Source organism: Mus musculus, chromosome 16 (assembly GCF_000001635.26).
Source record: "Mus musculus strain C57BL/6J chromosome 16, GRCm38.p6 C57BL/6J".
NCBI lineage: Eukaryota > Metazoa > Chordata > Mammalia > Rodentia > Muridae > Mus > Mus musculus.
The window spans coordinates 70,495,835-70,515,834 of NC_000082.6; the positions used below are offsets into that span (position 1 = coordinate 70,495,835).

The 20,000-nt window shown below is 38.4% G+C and overlaps 1 protein-coding gene across 1 annotated transcript in view; it reads left to right on the forward strand.

Annotated features, from left to right (window-relative positions):
- The window catches only part of Gbe1 (glucan (1,4-alpha-), branching enzyme 1), a 255,772-nt gene that overhangs the window by 181,886 nt on the left and 53,886 nt on the right, over window positions 1-20,000 (forward strand). The window lies entirely within an intron of this gene.

Sequence of the window (20,000 nt, forward strand, 5' to 3'; positions counted from 1 at the left end):
GATCACTTTACAGCAAACATCCTAATGTTTGGAATTTAGAATTTATTCTTCTCATTTGGAAAGCAATTGATAAAACTGTAAAACATGTCTAGGAGCCGGATCTGTTTTTCTATACAAAACATGTATTTGCGTGTTAGAGTTATTCAGTCTTTCTGAGAATGTTACATGAAACCTCAGTTGGAAGATCGGCTCCAGACAGTTTCAAAGGTGAATCACTTCCTCTGTCTTAGTGTTTCTCGGAGTAGAGGAATTTCTGCAGAAATAGGATACTCTACGCGGTACCAATGGGTTACTCTACCTAGATTATCAATCATAATATTTCCAAAACATTCATTTTAACACATTAGTTGTGTTCAACCTAAGAAAGACAGGTGTTTATTTCTCTGGGAAACTCTATACATGAAATTGAGAATTTTAACGTAATAAACAACTGTTATTGGTTCTAACATCTACCTTTCTATAAGGTTGATGAATTGGCCACATGTGTGATCGAAAATGTAACTTTGAAATTATTCTTTGATATAGGGTCAAGAGCTCTTCTCTAATTTTAATTAATTCCGACTTTTTTCTTGAAAACCTGTAGCGTCTATTTTTAATGAATCATTTAAAAGCCTCAGTCTATCTAGGACCTTAACTAAGTGTGCAATTCCTCTACTTTTAAATCATAATCTCTTAATAATTTTAAATTTCATTAGTAAAATTATTTATTTAATTTAATATTTCCCCACTAGCTATCATAATTTTAAATATCTTTTTTTTTTTTTAAATTTTGTCATCATGTCCCTGTACTGCAAAAGCCTTCAGTATCTCTGTGTCATCTAGGTGACCTGTTAGCCATGAATGACAGAGCAGACACCCCATTGCCACCCCTGGGTCACCTGCCTGAGACCATGCTTTGAGACCACATAGCTCTGCTCTGCCATCCACACATTGTTTCAGCTTTTTTAATGCCATAGGCATTCGCATCTGAACCCTGAGACATTCGTTCTTTCTCTGTTTGGGATCACTGCACCGTTAGACACTCTTTCCTTCCCATCTTGTCTGCTTAGTAACTATGTTTATTAAGCAGCCCACTATGCCATGTCTTCTAGTGTTCTTAACTCACTTGCATGTGACTTAACATAAGTACCTTTTGAACTCTCTTGCTTATGTGGCGTCTTGGATAAACTTAGTACTTAGCAAGTGTCCAGATCGCCCACACTGCACTTTCCTCTCTGTTAACTAGGACAAGTGCATCAGATCACAGACAGAGCTCTCACCCTTGTCCTCAGCCAGCACTCTGGATGGTATTCAGTTATGATTTGTTTGTTCAGCATTAGTTCTTCATCTGAAATCACAACTTGTTCTCACAAGCACAGGAATTTCAGAAACACTTAAGAAATTAATATTTACTTGGAGCACTTATAGAAAATCTGTTAGATTTGGAAGTAATACAATTGTTTATCCATATTTTAGTCATTTACATTTTTATCTTATAGATTTTGTTTTTATTTCTCCACTGGTAAAGCTAGAAAACAGTAATTTTTTTATTTAAATGATTCCATGGTTTTTGGATGTTGCTGTCTCCCTTTGGTTTGGTAAGTTTTTTTTTTTTCATTCACTGGTTTTGTTTTGATTTGATTTGATTTTGTTTTAGCAAAGCAAAGTACATACCATTGGCTAGGTAGGGATGTGGGAGTGGCCTGGGAAGAGCTGTGGCAGAGGAATGAGTCTGATCTAAATCATTCAAGCCAGTGAACACAAAACGTGAAAGGATTCCACAACCCTTGAACATGTGGCTATGTGCCCCGATTTCCTGCCATTCAGCTCTGTCTGCAGAATCCTAGAAAAATAACACTTTGGTTGATCTGCTTTTCATTTGTTTCTGGCTATAATGTTTCTACATTAGGGTTTCAAAGAAATATTGTGTCATCAATTACAAAAGAATTGTCATTAACTGTTAATAAAATAAAGTGTCACTTTTCCTGTCCTGTTTTGTTTCTCCTTCTTTTCTTTTTCTGTCATATCTTAGTTCACAAGCAATCTGGGCCCAGAGGTTAGGTGAATACTAAATTAGGCTTCATCCCAATTGCAGCTGCTGTTATCCCAGCTCTGTGCAGTAAAGGGACATGTTTAACGGTGTATAACTAGGAAGTGGCCACAGCTGGGCCCTTCTTCATTCTCATGGTATTCAACTTGAGATTATTACAAGGTAATTTTACTTAGCTCAATTTGTAGATTAACCATAAGTGTGTGGCAGATGACTGAATAGCATAGAGGGTAAAAAAGATCTGTTTGAATCAAGTCTTCTAGGTGTTTGTAAGTATGAATGGAAACCAGAAATCTTTATTCTCTACAGTCAGTTCTTTGTGGTAATGCTGTGCCTGTTTCACAGGGCTTTACTGAGGTGGGGTGGGGTGAAAAGATTTAATGTATATCTTTCCAAACGTGCATGCATATTCAACTTACCTATTATTACTTATTCTAGTAAATGTATGGGTTCTAAATAAAATTTTAATTCCATATAGGGGAAGTAAGTAAGTTTTAAAGAATCTTTAAGACCCATTGATTAATATGAGTAGCTTAAAGTATTCAATCCATTTATATTTTAAGATATCAGATTGTAACCAATACCAGGGACTCATGCCAGTTCACAGTCTCAGATCAATTTGGAAAAAGACTTAGAAGAAAACTGAAGGACAATTTGGAGGTTAGAGACCAGTGGAAGGGAACAGAAGAACTGGAGATCTTAGCCACAGCAGGAGGCGAGGGATAGGTCAGAGAAAGAAGAAAGGGTCTGACTTCTGAATGAGAGGTCAGGAATACAGGCAGAGCCAACCAGTCCATGTGTAGCTCCATGGGAGGCAAGTGTATGCAGAGAGAAAAAGTATGCTTGGGATTTCAAGCAAAAGAGCTTAGTATTTTTTGCCAATATCAGGAAAAGCAAAACCTTATACTTTACTTGAGTTCATGCTTAGCCTGAAGGATCTGCAGCATGCTGAATCCTGGGACTGAATCGTGGGGGTACATCTTCATATCTTGCAAAAGAGAGTTTTCTGCCAGTCGTTTAGCATGTATTCAGGTATATCATGTTTCTTGAAGTCACTCTAATAGACAGCTTTCCTGAGCAACATTTGCCTGTCAAGGTGACTGACAGGCTCATTTGGGATAGAATATCTTTGTGATCATATAATCTAGGAGGCAGGTAAGAATGACTCCTGCCTATCCAGAGCCAGAGAGGGTATGCAGGCCATATTCCTGTAGTGAAAAAAAATCATACACTGACTAGATTTAAAAAATAGTAGTAATAGAGAGAGCTGGAAAGACAGCCTAGCATTAAGAGCAGTTCCTGGGACCTTTTGCAGAGGACTTGGTTCTATGCTTAGAAACCAAGTCACAATTCAAAACTCCCTGTAACTGTGGGCGTGTACTCTTCTAATCTTCTTATGCAAATATGAACATGTGGTACATGCACATAAAATATCAATCAATCAATCAATCAATCAATACATCTAAAATTAAATGAGTAAATCTATAAAATAGCCACATATTACCAAAAGGAGATAATTTTCCTTAAAGGGCTTCAACCAACCCCTCTATATCCTCCTCTCATGTGCTATTTTAATTCTTAAGGAGGGACAGTGAAGATAGCTTTTCTTCTTTAACCTTATTTTGTTATCACACATAGGAGGTTCAGCCCAGAGTTGATCATGAAGTAGATACTTACTTTCAATGATCTCCAAGCCTGCTATTTTCTGACAATCTACATAAAAAGAGACGGTAATCATTATTTGTTAGGAAGTCATTCACCTTTTCTCAGTTTGTATTGTATAATATATTTAAACATTTCTGTAGTCAGCAATATCAAGTGTAAATTACATTAAATTAAAAATTATATTTCTCATATACAATGGGTAATGAATATATCAACTAAGAAAACTTTGGATTTATGTATAAGGAAATCAGAGTTTACCTTTCTTATTTAAATTTATTGACAAAGCCAGATTGTGCTGAACTGTTAGCATGTCTTATGTATCCTTTGGCTGATATCTATGTGTCTATAGGATACCATCATATAGAACACCAAAACAAATTTAACACACCATTTATGTGATCTCTCTCTCTCTCTCTCTCCTCTCTCTCTTTCTCTGTCATACACACACACACACACACACACACACACACGCACACACACACATTCATAAACTCAATGTGCAGGCATGAGAGGGCAAATTGGCTCTTTGCAGGTTCATCTTTCAATGTATCTTCATATGTGGCTATGCACTACAGGCACTGCAAGGTAAACAGAGAATGCTGTGTTCAGCAGGGATCAAGCTGAGTTAGGAGACTTTGGGTTTTGAGCTTCTCTGTCAAAACCATTTGGACTAGGAGGATTCAGGAAAGCCATGTTAAAATCAGAGTAAAAGTATGCTTGATGCAGTTGAGAGCTCTTTTGAATTTAGAGTTCATTTGTAACATTACATGTAAAATAAAGAAATGGGAAACAGCTAGGCAGTGGTGGTGCATGTCTTTAATCCCAGCACTTGGGAGGCAGAGGCAGGCAGATTTCTAAGTTCAAGGTCAGCCTGGTCTACAGAATGAGTTCCAGGACAGCCAGAGCTACACAGAGAAACCCTGTCTTGAAAAACCAAAAAAGAAGAAGAAGAAGAAGAAGAAGAAGAAGAAGAAGAAGAAGAAGAAGAAGAAGAAGAAGAAGAAGAAGAAGAAGAAAAGGAGGAAGAAGAGGAAGAAGAGGAGGAAGAGGGGGAAAAGGAAGAAGAGGAGGAAGAGGAGGAAGAGGGGGAAGAGGAAGAGGAAGAGGAAGAAAGAGGAAGAAGGAGAAGAAGGAGAAGAAGAAGAAGAAGAAGAAAGGAAAGAAGGAAAGAAAGAAACAAAAAAGTTTAGACAAAAGGATTTTCAGTGTTTTTGTTGTTGTTGTTGTTGTTGTTGCTTTAAGCCAAATTTAATGGTAAAGAAAAGCAAAAGGTATGAACTGGAAATCAGTCAGTAGTTTAAAATGCTTATTATACTAGAATGGAGAGCTTAGTTTTGACCTCCAGAATCCATACAGAATCTGCAGAAGACATTGGAAGAAGTTAGAAATATTTGCTCATTAATTGGAAAATAATAATGAAAATGTATTGTGTTTTAAGTGTCAATTTTATGGTAAAAATGTTAGCATTCAGTTGGTGGTGATTTTTTGTATAAAAACACTTTCTAGTTTAGAATGTGTTTGTAATACCAAATAGTTGTATTACCAAATATTTTCTTCATTTAAACAACCATATCTCATAACTTTATGCAAGCCTTTTTTGTTTTTTTTTTCAACAACATGTGGGAGTTTTCTTTATTTATTTTGGTCTTTTGGGTTTTGTTTGTTCGTTTTGGTGGAAACTATATTTTTGTTTCTCAATGGGTTTGCCTTTAAAGAGTCTTGCCTTGTTTGCCCCTGGTTTGACTTTATCCTTAGCTTCACCTTCTGTAGACACAGAGATGCAGAGCGACAGGGGTCACCTCGAGACTGTCATGTTGGACTAGTTCTGAAACCTCAGATCTGAGGAAGCTCTGCTCTTGTCACGGAGCGAGCTCTCTCCCTGTTCATTTCCCTCTTCTTTACAGGGTGTCTAGCCTTCCCGAAGACTGATTGTTAAATGAGTGTACCTTCATTTGATTTGAAATTTTAATGGGGCGTGTGATCTCTGGATCTACCTCAAAGCATAAATAATTCAAATGTTTCATAAAACAAAACCACCACCAGCAACAAGTACAAAACACATGATCTGGCAAAGTAAAATCAACAGAGCCAGCAGGATTTACCACTGTAATATATCAAGGTGATCCGGGAAGCTCAAAATTTGTGCTGTCTACGTAAAACATGGATTTCCCAGGATATTGAATAACTCATGCATAATTGGAACCCAACAAAATCTTGGATCAAGTGGGCTTATTGAATTGTTCCTTCTCATATAATTAATTCATAAAATTTGTTGAGTCTTTGTTCAATCTCTACCCTTTTTGATGTAGAAAAGGAAAGCAAGAAATAAACCAAGTTAAAATATAAACAAGGGGCACATGTGCAAAGACTTCTGAAAAAACAAACAAGCAAGCAAACTAACAAACAAACAAACAGCCATTAGTCAACTCCAAAATTTCTGTTTTGTTTCCATGACTGAGATGATTTGTAGATGCTTGGCCCAGGGATTGGCACTATTAGGGAGTTTAGCCTTCTTGGAGTAGGTGTGCCACTGTGGGTATAGGCCTTGTTATTGTCCTACCTGCCTCAAAGTTAGTCTTCTGCTAGCTGTCTTATTCAGAACAAGAGGTGGAACTCTCAGATCCTCTAGACCCACATCTGCCAGGATGCTGCCATGCTCCCGCCATGATGATAGTGAACTGAACCTCTGAACCTATAAGCCATCCCCAATTAAATGTCATCTTTATAAGAGTTGCCTTGGTCATGGTTTCTGTTCAGAGCAGTAAAACGCTACCTGAGGCAATGACTCTACCCTACAATTTACCATGTCTTTTTTGTATTTTATCTTGTATCAAATTATTGGACTGCTTCTCTGTTAAATAGCTGATCTACTGACTATATACGCTTTTGAATATAGAAGTCTAATACCTACCCTTAAAAACATTCTTTTTCATAGAGCATTCTGAAAAACAAGAGGTGTAGATTTTCTTTTTTCTTCAAAATTTGCCATATATAGACAAGTTGACATATCAGTTTTATGAATTTATGGGTTGTATTTATAGTGTTTTAGAAACCCCTACTGATTGATGTTTGAAGTTAAATCTAGTGTTTTCATCCTAACTGAAGTTTGAAGTTGAATCTAGTTTTGGTGCAGTTGGAAGTCTCCTATATTCAAGACTTAGGTGCTTTTGAAAACATTGTCCCCAACTTCCTTTTTATGTCTAGTTGCTTTTATGCAGCTGTAATAGAATACTCAGGCACAAGGCAGCTCAGAGTAGAAAGGGTTTATTTTGTCTTACAGTCTTAGAGGGACAGTCCTCAGGATGGCAAAGTCTTGACAACCATCAAGGAAAGCATGGGGTTAGAAGCCAGACTTCGATGATCACATTTTCATACACACACATGAAGCAGAAAGGTTTTGCATATGCACATGTGCATATGAGGGGGCCAGAGGGGGAGGGAGATTAAGAAAGAGGAGGAAGAAGAACAGGAGGAGAAAATAGGATGAGCTAGAAAGCCCCAAAGCCCAAGGCTCACCCTCCTACAGGTTCTGTAACCTTCTCGGCCAGCATGTTGACCAGCATAGTGACCACCTGAGGACCAACTGCTTACATACACACAACCATGGGAAACAGTTTATATTCAAGCCACAACAGAGAATTCTAACACTTGGCTCCCAATTTGATGTGGAATGGTTATTGTTTGAATAGAAGTGAATGCTCGCCATGGGCACCACATTTGCTGGTCACAGGGGTGTGTTGAACAAGAAGGACAAATCTTCTGCTATATATGCAGCTAGAGACATGAGCTTTGGGAGTACTGGTTAGTTCATATTGTTGTTCCACCCCAGTCAACCATAATTGGGAAAAGAGGCCCCTTGGTCTAGCAAACTTTATATGCCCCAGTACAGGGGAATGCCAGGACCAAGAATTGGGAGTGGGTGAATAGGGGAACAGGGCAGGGGGAGTGTATAAGAAACTTTAGGGATAGCATTTGAAATGTATATAAAGAAAATATAATAATAATAATAATAATAATAATAATAATAATAATAATAATAAAGAAAACCCAGAAAAAAAGGACAAATCTTCCACATGGTATTTTTTGTAGGATAAGTCTCAGTTACATATTTAACATTTCTTTCCAATCGAATGCTTTATTCCTGAATTTGAGGCCCATTGGACACACAAACTTTACATGCCCCGGTACAGAGGAATGCCAGGGCCAAAAAATGGGAATGGGTGGGTAAGGAAGTGGGGGGGGAGGGTATGGGAGACTTTTGGGGTAGCATTCTAAATGTAATTGAGGAAAATACATAATAATAAAAATATTTTAAAAAGGAAAAAATAATTTATCGCTGTAACTGAGTACCTAGTAATATTTGGATTTTAGTGTTGAAAATTTACTTTTTTGCCTAATAAAAATTAAGTAATGAACAAAAATACCCATTGTTTTCTAGATGAGAAATGAGTTCTTCAAATAGCTTTTCACGTGCTCTGGGAGGTGGGAGCTGTTGCCAGGAGTGACTTCCTCAATTTACATTCCAGCATCTTAAAGTAGGCACAAAGGACATTTCTTTGGCTCTTTGGAATTATGGCTGCTGAGGCTAGATCCTGTCCATCCACTGGAAGGCTTCCTTGGGAATGCAGGGGTTTGAAAACCAAAAAACAGTAACTGAGAGCATCTAGAAGCTTTCAGAATCATGCTTGCAGTTACTCTTTCCTGTGCCATGCTAAGTAACCAGAGTGGGAGAGTTATTTGAGATCTGATACTTTCATTCATTATATGTCTATGCAGTTATTTATTTTGGTCTTTTCTTTTTTTTTTTTTTCCTTTTGAGATAGTGTTTGAAGTAGTCCTGGCTATGTTAGAACTCCATATATAGACCTGACTGATGTCACAGAGATCTTACTGCTCATGCCTCCACAGTGCTGCATTTAAAGATGTAAGCCAGTATGTCCAGCTAAATTAAATCCCAGTATTAATTTCTTTTAGGAATAACAGACGTAAATTGCAGATCACTAATGCAAAACATGAAAGTGCAAGTGAATAGGAACACACGCACACGCACACACACACACACACACACACACACACACAAACACACAAGCACAGAAATTTATAAGTTAAAAATGCATCAAAAATTGTGAAAAGTAGACAAGGTTAAAATGATCAGAAGACAGTCTTTCAGGTTTTGTCCTGCTTTGTGAAATAAATGTAAAAGAGCTTTCTAATTTTCCATTCACCCCCTTCTGTCCAAGAGCTCCTAGGCTCTTGGTTCCTCAGTCTCCCTGGAGCCACCATCACAATCACATGCAGGACCTCACCCCCCATCAACAGCTGTCCTCTGACATGGATAAAGTCAGGAGATTCCATATCTGCACGCCATGGTGAAAGGCAAGATGGCTAGCACAACTGAGAGAGGCATTGATGGTTGGGTCATTGGTGGAAACTCCTCCAGAGGGCCACTATACTGAAAGTGCACTAACTATTGGCATGAATATGTCATTTGCCATCACATATAGGAAGCCAACCTCACAAACAGGTATACAAGAAAAATATCAAAGATGTCAAGGAATTACTCAAATCACCTTGAAGAGCAGAGACCAGAAAGAATAAATACTTTCAGGTCTGCAGCTGCCAAAATACATCCTTGCCAGTATCATTGAATACCCTACTTGTCTTTGTGAAAACTTAAAATCCATTGGCAAGGTTCCTCTCGAGAAGTACTGTGAGAATGAAGGGACTCCACATATAGTTTTACTTAAGGATTCCTAGGAATGGAAAATATGAACGTAGTTGGTAGTTCCTTTGGATCTTTCAGCTGCCATTGTAACTGGATATGCATGTCACTCACAGAACAGCAGAATTTGAGACAAATAGAAATTGTATTGGGAGCTCTTCTTGTAACAGTGATTCATTTGCAGTGGAGGCATCTTTTTTTTTTTTTTTAAATGCCATATATGTCTTCTAAAAGTCAAGTACTATAGACTCACCGGAGAGAATGCCCTTTGTTTTAACATGTTTAAGTGTTCCCTTCTGTATTGTTCCTGGTGATGGATCAGTACTACAAAGCAGAGATGGTTCAGGTAACTGCTGCAGAAAGAAGTGCCTGTGAGACAGAAGTATAAGAAGCAAGAATCAAAGTTTTATTCTGAGTTGCAGTATTGGGTATGAATAGACTATGTTTATTTACACAGGCATCATTTGAAACAGCAACTTCCACACTTCCTCACTTTTCATGGAAGCAGATACTGTGGAAAGAGCTGATGAGAAACGGACCAACTCAGTTGAAGCAAAAACTGGAGAAGACCTCTTTTCAGATAGATAACAGTCCTAATTATGATGGATGGGTTGTACTCTCGGGTGGTTCATAGACATAAAAGAAATTAGTATAACTTTAAGATGCTTTTTTATTTGTTACGTTATTTATTGAGATTTCAAATGTTATCCCAAGCTGGGTGTGATGGCGCACTCCTTTAATCCTAGCACTCGGGAGGCAGAGGCAGGCAGATTTCTGAGTTCAAGGCCAGCCTGGTCTACATAGTGAGTTCCAGGACAGCCAGGGCTGTACAGAGAAACCCTGTCTCGAAAAAAGCAAAACCAAAAAAAAAAAAAAAAAGTTATCCCCCTTCCCGGCTTCCTCTCCATAATCCCCCTACCCCATCACCCCTCCTTACTTCTTCTATGAGTGCTCTCCCCCCCACTCCTGTCTCACTGCCCTAGCATTCCCTTATGCTTTGGCATCACTGGGGCATCCAGCCATCACAGGACCAAAAGGCTTCCCCTCCCATTGATGCTAGATAAAACTATCCTCTGCCATATATGCAGCCGGAGCCATGAGTCCCTCTTTGTGTACTCTTTGGTTGGTGCTTTAGTCCTTCAGAGCTCTGAGGGGTTTAATAAATATGTGATAAAAGCATTTAGTTTGGAAAGTGACTAGAACTTTATGTATAAAGGTGATACAGGCCCTACTACAGAAGTAGACATATGTTCAAACTTAAATTCTAATGAGACAACTGTGGAGATCTAGTTTGGGTTTGGTGAAGATGACTTGAAGGAGGCCAGAAAGAGCACAGTGAGCTCCTCGGAGCTTGGAGGAGGAGTTAAGAGCAGTGAAGACATCAGAGGAGACAGAACTGCTGAGTCATGAGGAACCATGAGTCAGTCAGCCTAGCTGCTGGCTTGGAAAGAGGACTAACAGTAATTAAGGTCTGAGCTGAGGTAACCAGGAACTGGCAGTACCCCTTACCACCAGGGAAAAAGTGTTGGGGAGTCAGGTTATTGTGTAAGCAAGGGCTCTTAATCCTAGACACACAACCATCAATCCCCATTCAAATGCAAATGGTAAATAGTTGAAGTCAGAGAATATCAAGGCCAAGAAGTAAAATCAGGTTGCAGCTACCAACAGCTAGAACCATGACAGCCATGAGGCAAGATCAAACACCAAGTACCCATTGCCCAAGAGTAAATGAAGGCACGGAGCAAGACCCAGAGGAGCAACACTACCTAACCACGAGAAAGCCATTGGGGGAAACAGAAGGAATTTTGGAGGAAGGAAGAAAAGATGCTTGAATTGGAGTGTCAAGATCACCAGTGACCAGATTTCAAGTGAGCAGTCAGGCAAAACAGCTATTTTTTGCTGGGATGAACCAGGACATAAGTGATTCTGAGAGGTAGAAAGCAAAGATGTACACTAGAATGCACTTAAAAAAAATTCAGTTGCTTCAAAACACATTCTAGAAAATGGTAATATAAGACAATGGAGTCCGCCGGGGGATCAAGGTTTATTTCCATATGGGAGAGAAAAAAATTTTCCCCCAGAAGACCATTTTTTTCTTTCTTTCTTTCTTTTGGTGTGAGAGAAAGATTAACATAGAAGAAGAAAGTGAGACTAAAATTAACAGTGTAAACAATGCATGTACAAATATTAGTATTTGTATAGATTTACTACTTTGGCCTGAAGCAATGAAGAAAGAGGGTTCAGGTGCAGTTACTTAAGAGAGGAGTTTCATGGAGGTGAAGGTCATGTTCACAGTTCAGGGAAACCATCATTTCAGTTTGATAGAGAAGAAAAAAGGTGTCTGAAAAAGGACAGTGGCTTTAAAGAGACATCTATAAAAGTGAAGATACCAGAAGACCCTGGCAGGGAGATCTGTGAGCAATGTACACTCTCTTGATGGCTGACTTGGACAACACATAAAGTCAGCCTTTGCTTCTATTTCTTTTCCCTTAGAAGCCTTCAGTTGATCAGAGATTAGAGTTGCCCAGAACCTGTCAAATAGGAAGGCTTTCTGTGAGGAGAAGGGAACCTGGGACAGGCTAGAGAACAGAATTACTTCAACTACTAGTAAATGTCCAAGCTAGTGGGTGGGGTTTTGACGTCTCTTGGCTCTCAAAGCATCATGGGATAGGCTGCTCCTGAGTATTATTGAGAGTCTTTGTACAGTACACCTTTATTGGTATATAAATTTGTTACCCAAGCTTTGCTTATATTTGTTCACAAAACATTTGTATGTTCCTATATACCAGAGTATATGTAATTGGTTTGTTTATCAGGTAAAATGTTGACAGAGAACTGCTTTGTTTATAATGTGGGTCATCTGATATGTGTCCTTATGTTTCTTGTTTAGGAATTTCATTATCGTGATGTTATTCTTGTTCCTGTAATGAGTGATACCTGTGGAGAAAGAGGCACAATTACAAACTGGCAATTTTCTCTCTCAGCAGTATTATGAAATTGCCATTACTAAATTTGAAGGATTTTCTCCATATGATTATATTGTATTTTGACATTTGAAAATTCCGTGGGACATTTTTTAATGAGTATGTTCCATTCTCCCAGAGCCACAGGGAAAGTAGATGGGTTTTGTCCTAAGTGTCAGGCTGCATTTATTGATGGCTGCATTAGACATCAGTATAAAATGTGAGACCTTACTTCAGATCTTCCCTGTGTGATTGTTTAGTGTCAAACTTGTAAATTCTTCTTCTTCTTGTTTTTTTTTTTTTCTGATAGAAGGGAATACAATAAAAATTTAAATGTCTCCCTGCTAAGTGCTGGAATTGAAGCAGTTATAGGAAGAGAAAATACACTCTCCTGAACAGTAGGAGTGCTAATTTCTGGCATTTTCTCTTAGCTTGTTGAGGCAAGATTACTAAACGTAACATGACTCCTAGAAGTCTATAAAACTGAGCTGTGAAGAATGGCAAAATTCTCAGTGTGAGCAGTTGCAAATGACTTGAAGCTCCATTAAAATGCTCAGAGACACAAATAGCACATATCCTAAATAGCGGAGACCTGAAAGAAATGGGCCAGATTTGATTCACAGCACACCGACAACTCGTTTCAGGGGGCATTTAATGAGAACCTGCCGTGATTGCTCTGCTGTTAAGACTGAAGTAGCGGAGCTTGAAGCCACTGAAATTCAGGGTCCATATGAGTGGGGCCCTGCCATCTCAGAATTCACAGAGCACAGCAAATGATTTTCATTTGTGGAGGTGCTGACCAAGGGAAAATTCTGAAGGTTGGTCTAGAGACCAGAGACCTGCCCGTGGAATTTCTTCTTTCCCCTCTTTCTCAGGACTTGAAAGTCTCCATCTGCCAGGTGCACATTCTAAATAGTACACGTTTCCAACTTCTTGCTGATGAGAACCGCTTTGAAAAGCATTGATCCCAAGCTATTAGAAAAGAGTGTTGTGCATACTTTCTCTTTACGTCATTCCTAAAAAGCAAAGTAGCATGCATCAAACACATTACCAGTATAAAAATTTTATAATCTAGATATCGAGAAAGGACCTTCTCCTTGGTCCCTAGTCTTAGAAACACGGCTCTCCTTTACTTATAACTAAAGAAACCCAGGCAGGAGCGAAGGGATATTATTAGTTTTGGCTCAGTAGTTTATTTTCAGTGCAGAATTTGTTAGAAACAAAATTGCTTTTCCTTACAGAACGTGCTAAGCAATGTATTATTATTCCTCGTGTGCCATAGATTTAAAACCGACACCCACTGTGCTGAATATTTGTCTCTGTCCTTGAGAAAGGATAGGATCTTACCACCATTTAGATTTCAGGAAGGGAAAGTCCCAAACTCAGAATAATCTCCTGGGCTGGCTTCATTTCCCCTCCTTAAAGTGAGAACTATGCATCCTGGAGTTTAACTCTGGGGGTGGCACAGCTCAAGTCCCAATGTAACGAAGTGGTAAAAGAGGTGTGTTTCTCAGCATATAACTTCTAAAGGGAGAAAGCATGCTTGCTTCTCAACGTTAAGTCTGTGTTCTTTTCGCAGGCACTGGCCATTTGACCTTGAGAAGTGGAATAAATCCTTCATCTTGTCCTTTTGTACATGCTTCTGCACATGGATACTCGCTATCCCTGATTTACAGGGCGTACTGGACATTTTTATACACCCTTTGCATAGCTAATGCAGATGCTAATTGTATTATATATATCCATGAACTGGGGGTACACTATCCTTGCAGCCCTAGATTAAAAGAGTAGGCATAATATCTTTTCATCTCCCTCTGACAGTTATTGAGTTTGCCAAATAGAGGCTTTACTTGTCAACTCTCTGTAGCTATATCAAAGTTTATAAATTTTGCGATTTATAAATAACAAAATTTTATGTTGTCTCCTAGTGTTAAAACTTTTGGTTAATGATCAATGCAGGCCTATTTCTTTGGTTTATATATAGACGAGACATCATGGTTGAATCTCCATAGCAAAGGAAAACAAGTTACCTTACTCCTAAAAATAGTGTAGAGTAAGTCAAAGTTTCCATTCTCCACCAAGGGCACACATACAGAGTGTACCTACTAGGGTCTGTTTACCACTTCCTACATCTTAATGGTTGAATCATCTCTTAGGAGACTATTCTAGGGCCCATACAATTAAGAATAGGATCTTTGTGATATAAACTGTCAGAGGCACTGTGTATTTTATTGTTCTATAGAAATGTCAACAGCATTCTATTACCTATTAGTGTTTTAAAAGAGCCATAAATCCTTGCTACCAAACCCTGAACTTCAGAATCCTATGGAAGATTCTTTTAAATGCAGAGGCTCTGCTACTTGTGTGGTCTTCACTGTGTCTTACTCCTCTGAAGGTTTGTGTGTTGAGGACAGGTGAAAATGCTACCCTCAGATGAGAATAGAGATAAATTACTCCACTGTGTGGTCATCACTAGTGCTGAATCTCTAGATCTGTGTTGCGATGTCAGTGACACTTGATCTACCACCAAGAACCCACCTCAGTAAGACCTCATCTCATTGGCAGTGCACGCACTCTGCTTCCACCAATTCCAGCTCATTCCATTGCCGTGAGTTTCTGTGTGCCTGGTGTGCACTGGACTTTGCAATCTCTCACTTGTACTCTTCCCTGGACAGTGTTACTCTGCATAAGTCATCATTTTTTCCTCAGGGCCTCTTAGCGCTTTCTATGGATTTTCTAGAAGTTTCAAGGCAAAGAAATAACATAGATCTTCCTCTGAGGACAATTGATTAAGGCGTCTAAGTTTTAACTGAAAGGTGGATGGCTGGCTCTTTTAGTATTAGCCAGACAGGCTGTAATGATCCACAGGCTTCTAAGTGTGACTGATTGCATGTTTCCTGAGCTGCTGGGCTGTAAGTCTGTCATCCCATGGAATGCTATGATGACTGCCCTGACCACAGATATTATGTTCCAGAAGCCTTTCTACGGAGTAACTCACCAACAGCAAATGAGGAAGTTAGAAGGTGAATCTCTCTGCGTCTAAAGTCCTCCATAGCTACACTATAGCTTTTGCTCTTTTTTCCAACCCTCCACACCAATAAAGAAAAGCAGGTAAAAGTGAGCTGATACACATCTCATCGAAGACAAGTGAAGGAGGATCTGGGTTCCTTGGGAGACAGACTAATCTCTCTTTTTCATTCCTAACAAAGTGAGAAAAGGGTTCTCGGTCAGAATGAAGTCTGAGACAATAAAAATGATTTGGGTCTCAACTTGACAATATCTTAGCACAAGGAGGGGTTGTGTTTCTTCCCACTCCTAGCCAAATCTGTGCACTAACCACGGGCATAGTGGTTACATGGAATGAAGTTACATAGAATGAAGTTGGGAGAGAAGAGTGAGGTACTCATTACCTTAGAATGTGAACAGCAATAAATAAGTTTGAACTTGATCGTAGAAGCAATAGCTAGCTCGTAGGGAGTTACAGAAGGGTTGTACACTAAGTCCCCATAGATAAATGAACAGGTTAGATAAGTTACTTGATAAAAACTGGGAACAATGAATTCAAAAGAGCAGTCATCTCAAACCAGGCAGTGCTGCAAGATAGTTTGCCATCAAGATCGTTTTAAATTTGGTTAAAACTGTGTATGTCTAAATTCTTTTCTTACTAGTTACGTCAATAACTAGGACAAGTCCCGCTGCCCCAGATAAGTTATATACTTCATTTTAGACATCCATGGATATTATGAAGAAAAGATTCTGTTCTCCAGGACCATGCAGTTGCCAGCAACCATCTACTTGTTGACTCAAGTGAGAGGGAGGTTTATATTTTAATGTTCTCTAAGGTATCTTGTGCAAGAAGGGCGGCATCACTTAAGAAAATTCCGTTGCGGGGCTGGTGAGATGGCTCAGTGGTTAAGAGCACCCAACTGCTCTTCCGAAGGTCCGGAGTTCAAATCCCAGCAACCACATGGTGGCTCACAACCATCTGTAACAAGATCTGACTCCACTCTTCTGGAGTGTCTGAAGACAGCTACAGTGTACTTACATATAATAAATAAATAAATCTTAAAAAAAAAAAAAAAGAAAAAGAAACTTCCGTTGCACATTTATATCTTTGGAGTACTTCTTGTCTGTGCATGCAAGAGTTCTGTTTCTGAATGCAAAAGAAATGTCAGAGAAGTTCTTTGAATGTTTGTATTTTTATTTCATAATTCGAACACAGCCCAGAGAGCTAGCATATTCAGCTGTACTCTCCAGTGTTAAGTTTTGTGGTTGTCTAGATAAAACATAGATTGTATAGTAGCTGTTGCAAAGCTTTGCTGTGTGGTTTTCATATAAAATGTCCCCATAGATGTATGTGTTGCACTACTTGACCCCACAGCTGGTAGTGCTGGCTTTGATAGCTTTGATGAGATAGGGCCATAGTGGAAGAAGTGGGTTTCTGTGGATAGTCTCATGTTATAGCCTGGTTGAGTTGTAGCTTGGCTGAGTTCCTTTTCTTCTTGGAAACGTACAAGCTATACCTAGCTCCCAGTACCATAGAGAACAGCTGGGCCTACCCCAGTCAACCACATCAAGATACTCGGAACCTGATGTGCCTCCAGTAGGTATTTTGTTAGGTTGTTAAGAAAAATATTACACTGTCTTTAATTTGAATTGTAAAATGTATCACTCTTTAAAGAATTCAGTAGAACAAAAATCATAACTTGTTTGTCTTATGTAAAAACAATTTATATAAGTCAAGTTGCTTAAAGTAAATTGTACCCATAGAACCATAAATCTGAAATACAAAAGTGAAATAATTGTAACTTTTAAAAGTATGAGCAGCACTATTATAATACCTACAATACAATTAATTCTATCCTTCAAAATGCATTTAGCAGATTATATCTACAATTAACTTAAAAGTATACGTGTAATCTTAAAATATCAGTCCACTTTAAATTTTCATAGGCAAATGCATTGACTTCAACAAGTAACCCTTGAATATCTGTTCAACTTTGTTTGTACATCATTACCTAGCAGCTATTTTAAGATCACTTTTAATAAAGCCAAATGCAGTGGCTCAGTGGTTAAGCGTGCTTGCCCACAGAGAACAACCTGAACTCATTACGAGGTCAGAAAAATGGTCAGAGAGAACCAGCAACCAAAATTGTCCTCTGGCTTGCACAGGAGGGCTTTGGGACACTCATTCCTGCACTCATGTACACAGAGACAGTACCAATATCATTAAAACTTTTAAAAGTGCCCATGTGATAAGTATTTCAACTTTATGAACATATTGGAAATCACTGTCATTCATGGGAATTGACTGAGCTTTTTTCATGACCAGGTTGAAAAAAATGAGATGAAAAAATAATGTTTAAGATCTTAAAAAAAAATCCTCTTTTTTTTTTTTTTCAAAAAATGTTCATAGTCTATACAAAGATTTTAAAATGAAGTTACAGGAGTCATAGGTTAACATTTCATAATGTATTTCGAAGACACCCAAGTGACTAATTGTGAAATCCCCTCACTGAGTTACTTTGTTTGACTTACCTATGTCACAGTTTCTACAATCAACAGATCATATAGAATCCCGAGCTTACTCTAACATATTTCTGTCATTTAAGAGATAATTTACTCTAATTAACTTTATATTTTATATTTTTACTGTTTTACTTTTCTTCAGTATATTGGAGAATCACTGTATACTTAATGATTAAGGATCAGCTGGTTTCATGACTAAGTGTAGACTTTAAGATGTAGTAGACAAACTTAATGGTTACATACTGGAAAAAAAATCATTTATCCCTAGAACATCTTAAATACAATGTATGGACTTTTTAATAGGCATAGTATTTGATAATGGCGAGTTTTCTTTAAGTTTATGATGTAAAAGAGGGAGTTGCCCTCTCTCTCCCCCATGTATGTCCTGTCCTCCCCTCCTGAGGATGGAGTCACCTACTTTTAAAAGGCCAAGTAAATGACAACAAGATAAATAAGAATATCTGAATGTATTCTTCTGTCTACATGGTCAGGAAGTCCCAATTAGGGTCGCTGGCCTCCAGGTACTCTCAGACAAGGATTTCCTGTTAGGGTCGACTTCAGAGAGTTGGATGTTGTGTTCCCTATATATATTTTCTGAAGAGATAGAAGCAGTAACCCTTCTATAAGTGCTACAGAACGTGCACACCTAATTCTAGCTCGTGAATATCCTTATGGTTTCCTAAATATGCCATAGTATTTCAGGCTCAGCAGAAGTAACAGTACTCTCCTTAAAGAGAGTATTTTATTCTTGGGTGGGGGAGGGTAATTTCTTCAGACATCCAGATCATATAAACATATGTACTTTATATGTAATAGTCCAATTTCATGCAGTGGAAATAATGAACGAAAAATATCTGGAAAGACACCTGGATTTGGGGGATTAGGAGAGGCCCTGTAAAGAATAAGAAAGTTTAAAACCACTGCATCGCTTGTGCTTAGCATCTTGTCCTCTTCTCAGAGATTGCAAGGTAGGTTTTGTGTAAAAGGGACTGGTGCAAGAATACCTGTGTCAGCTTCCAAGCACGGTGGGTGGGTACCTTTCTCCCTTTAGGATGGCCTAGACTTTTGTCCTTGTCTCCCAATTCCATGTGCAAAAATGAATTATCAAATATATGAGAACTTTATTCTCATATTCTGCATTGTTTGCTTTTAGTTTCTGAGCATGGAGTTGGTTTTCTTATGATACTACAAACTGGGATATACCAGATCAGAGGAACTGTGTTGAGGTAGAACCCTTCTGATGGTAAATCCAGCAGTCAACAGCAGAAGGCCAATAAGAGAATGTCTGTCCAATGGTGAAGAAAGAAAGCCAAGCCCCATGTCTGAGAAACCCATTCCAAATATAATGTCGTCACCCTGATCACCACAGGAAGGCCCACTTTCCAGCTCTGAGAACATTTCTAAAGAATGACCATCACTGTGTGTCATTCTTATGCTCCTGAAAGTATTTCTACTGTAGCTAAAAGTTAAATGATGTAGGTTTTAATACTTTGAAAGTTAAAAGCAAGTTTCCTGTGACTACTAGCCCACTTCCAACTTAACTATTATATTATTCTGTTTACTTTCTTCTTTTTCTCTTGTCAATATAAGCTACACCCAGACTAAATGAGGCACAGGTTGCCTGAGGAAATATAACATCAAAGGGAACACACTGAAGATAAAGAATTTTAATTCTAATTTAGAAGGGATAATTATGACTATTGCATAGAAAGATGAATTTTGTAGTGTACTACACTTGGACATGCTGATATTTTTAAAACATTTCTTACCTGTACCACCATTTAAAAAAATAGCATGCAGCCTTTTTCTTGAATTTGATGGTGATCCTATAGCTGATTTTGTTTTCAAAGCATAATTTAATGAAACAACAAATATATTCACTCGCGATGCAATTTAAGGATGCACTATGAGCAGCAAGCTTTCTTTTCACTCTGCTTGATAATCATGTGTTCTAGTTATTATGAAAATTATAAGGAATAACTGGCAAATTAATCTTAGAAACTACCAAAGATATTAAAATCTCTTGTGAGAATGCACTCTTTCCCGACCCCTAGAGCTTGTTAATATTTATGTGTCCCCTCCCGTGGGTTCA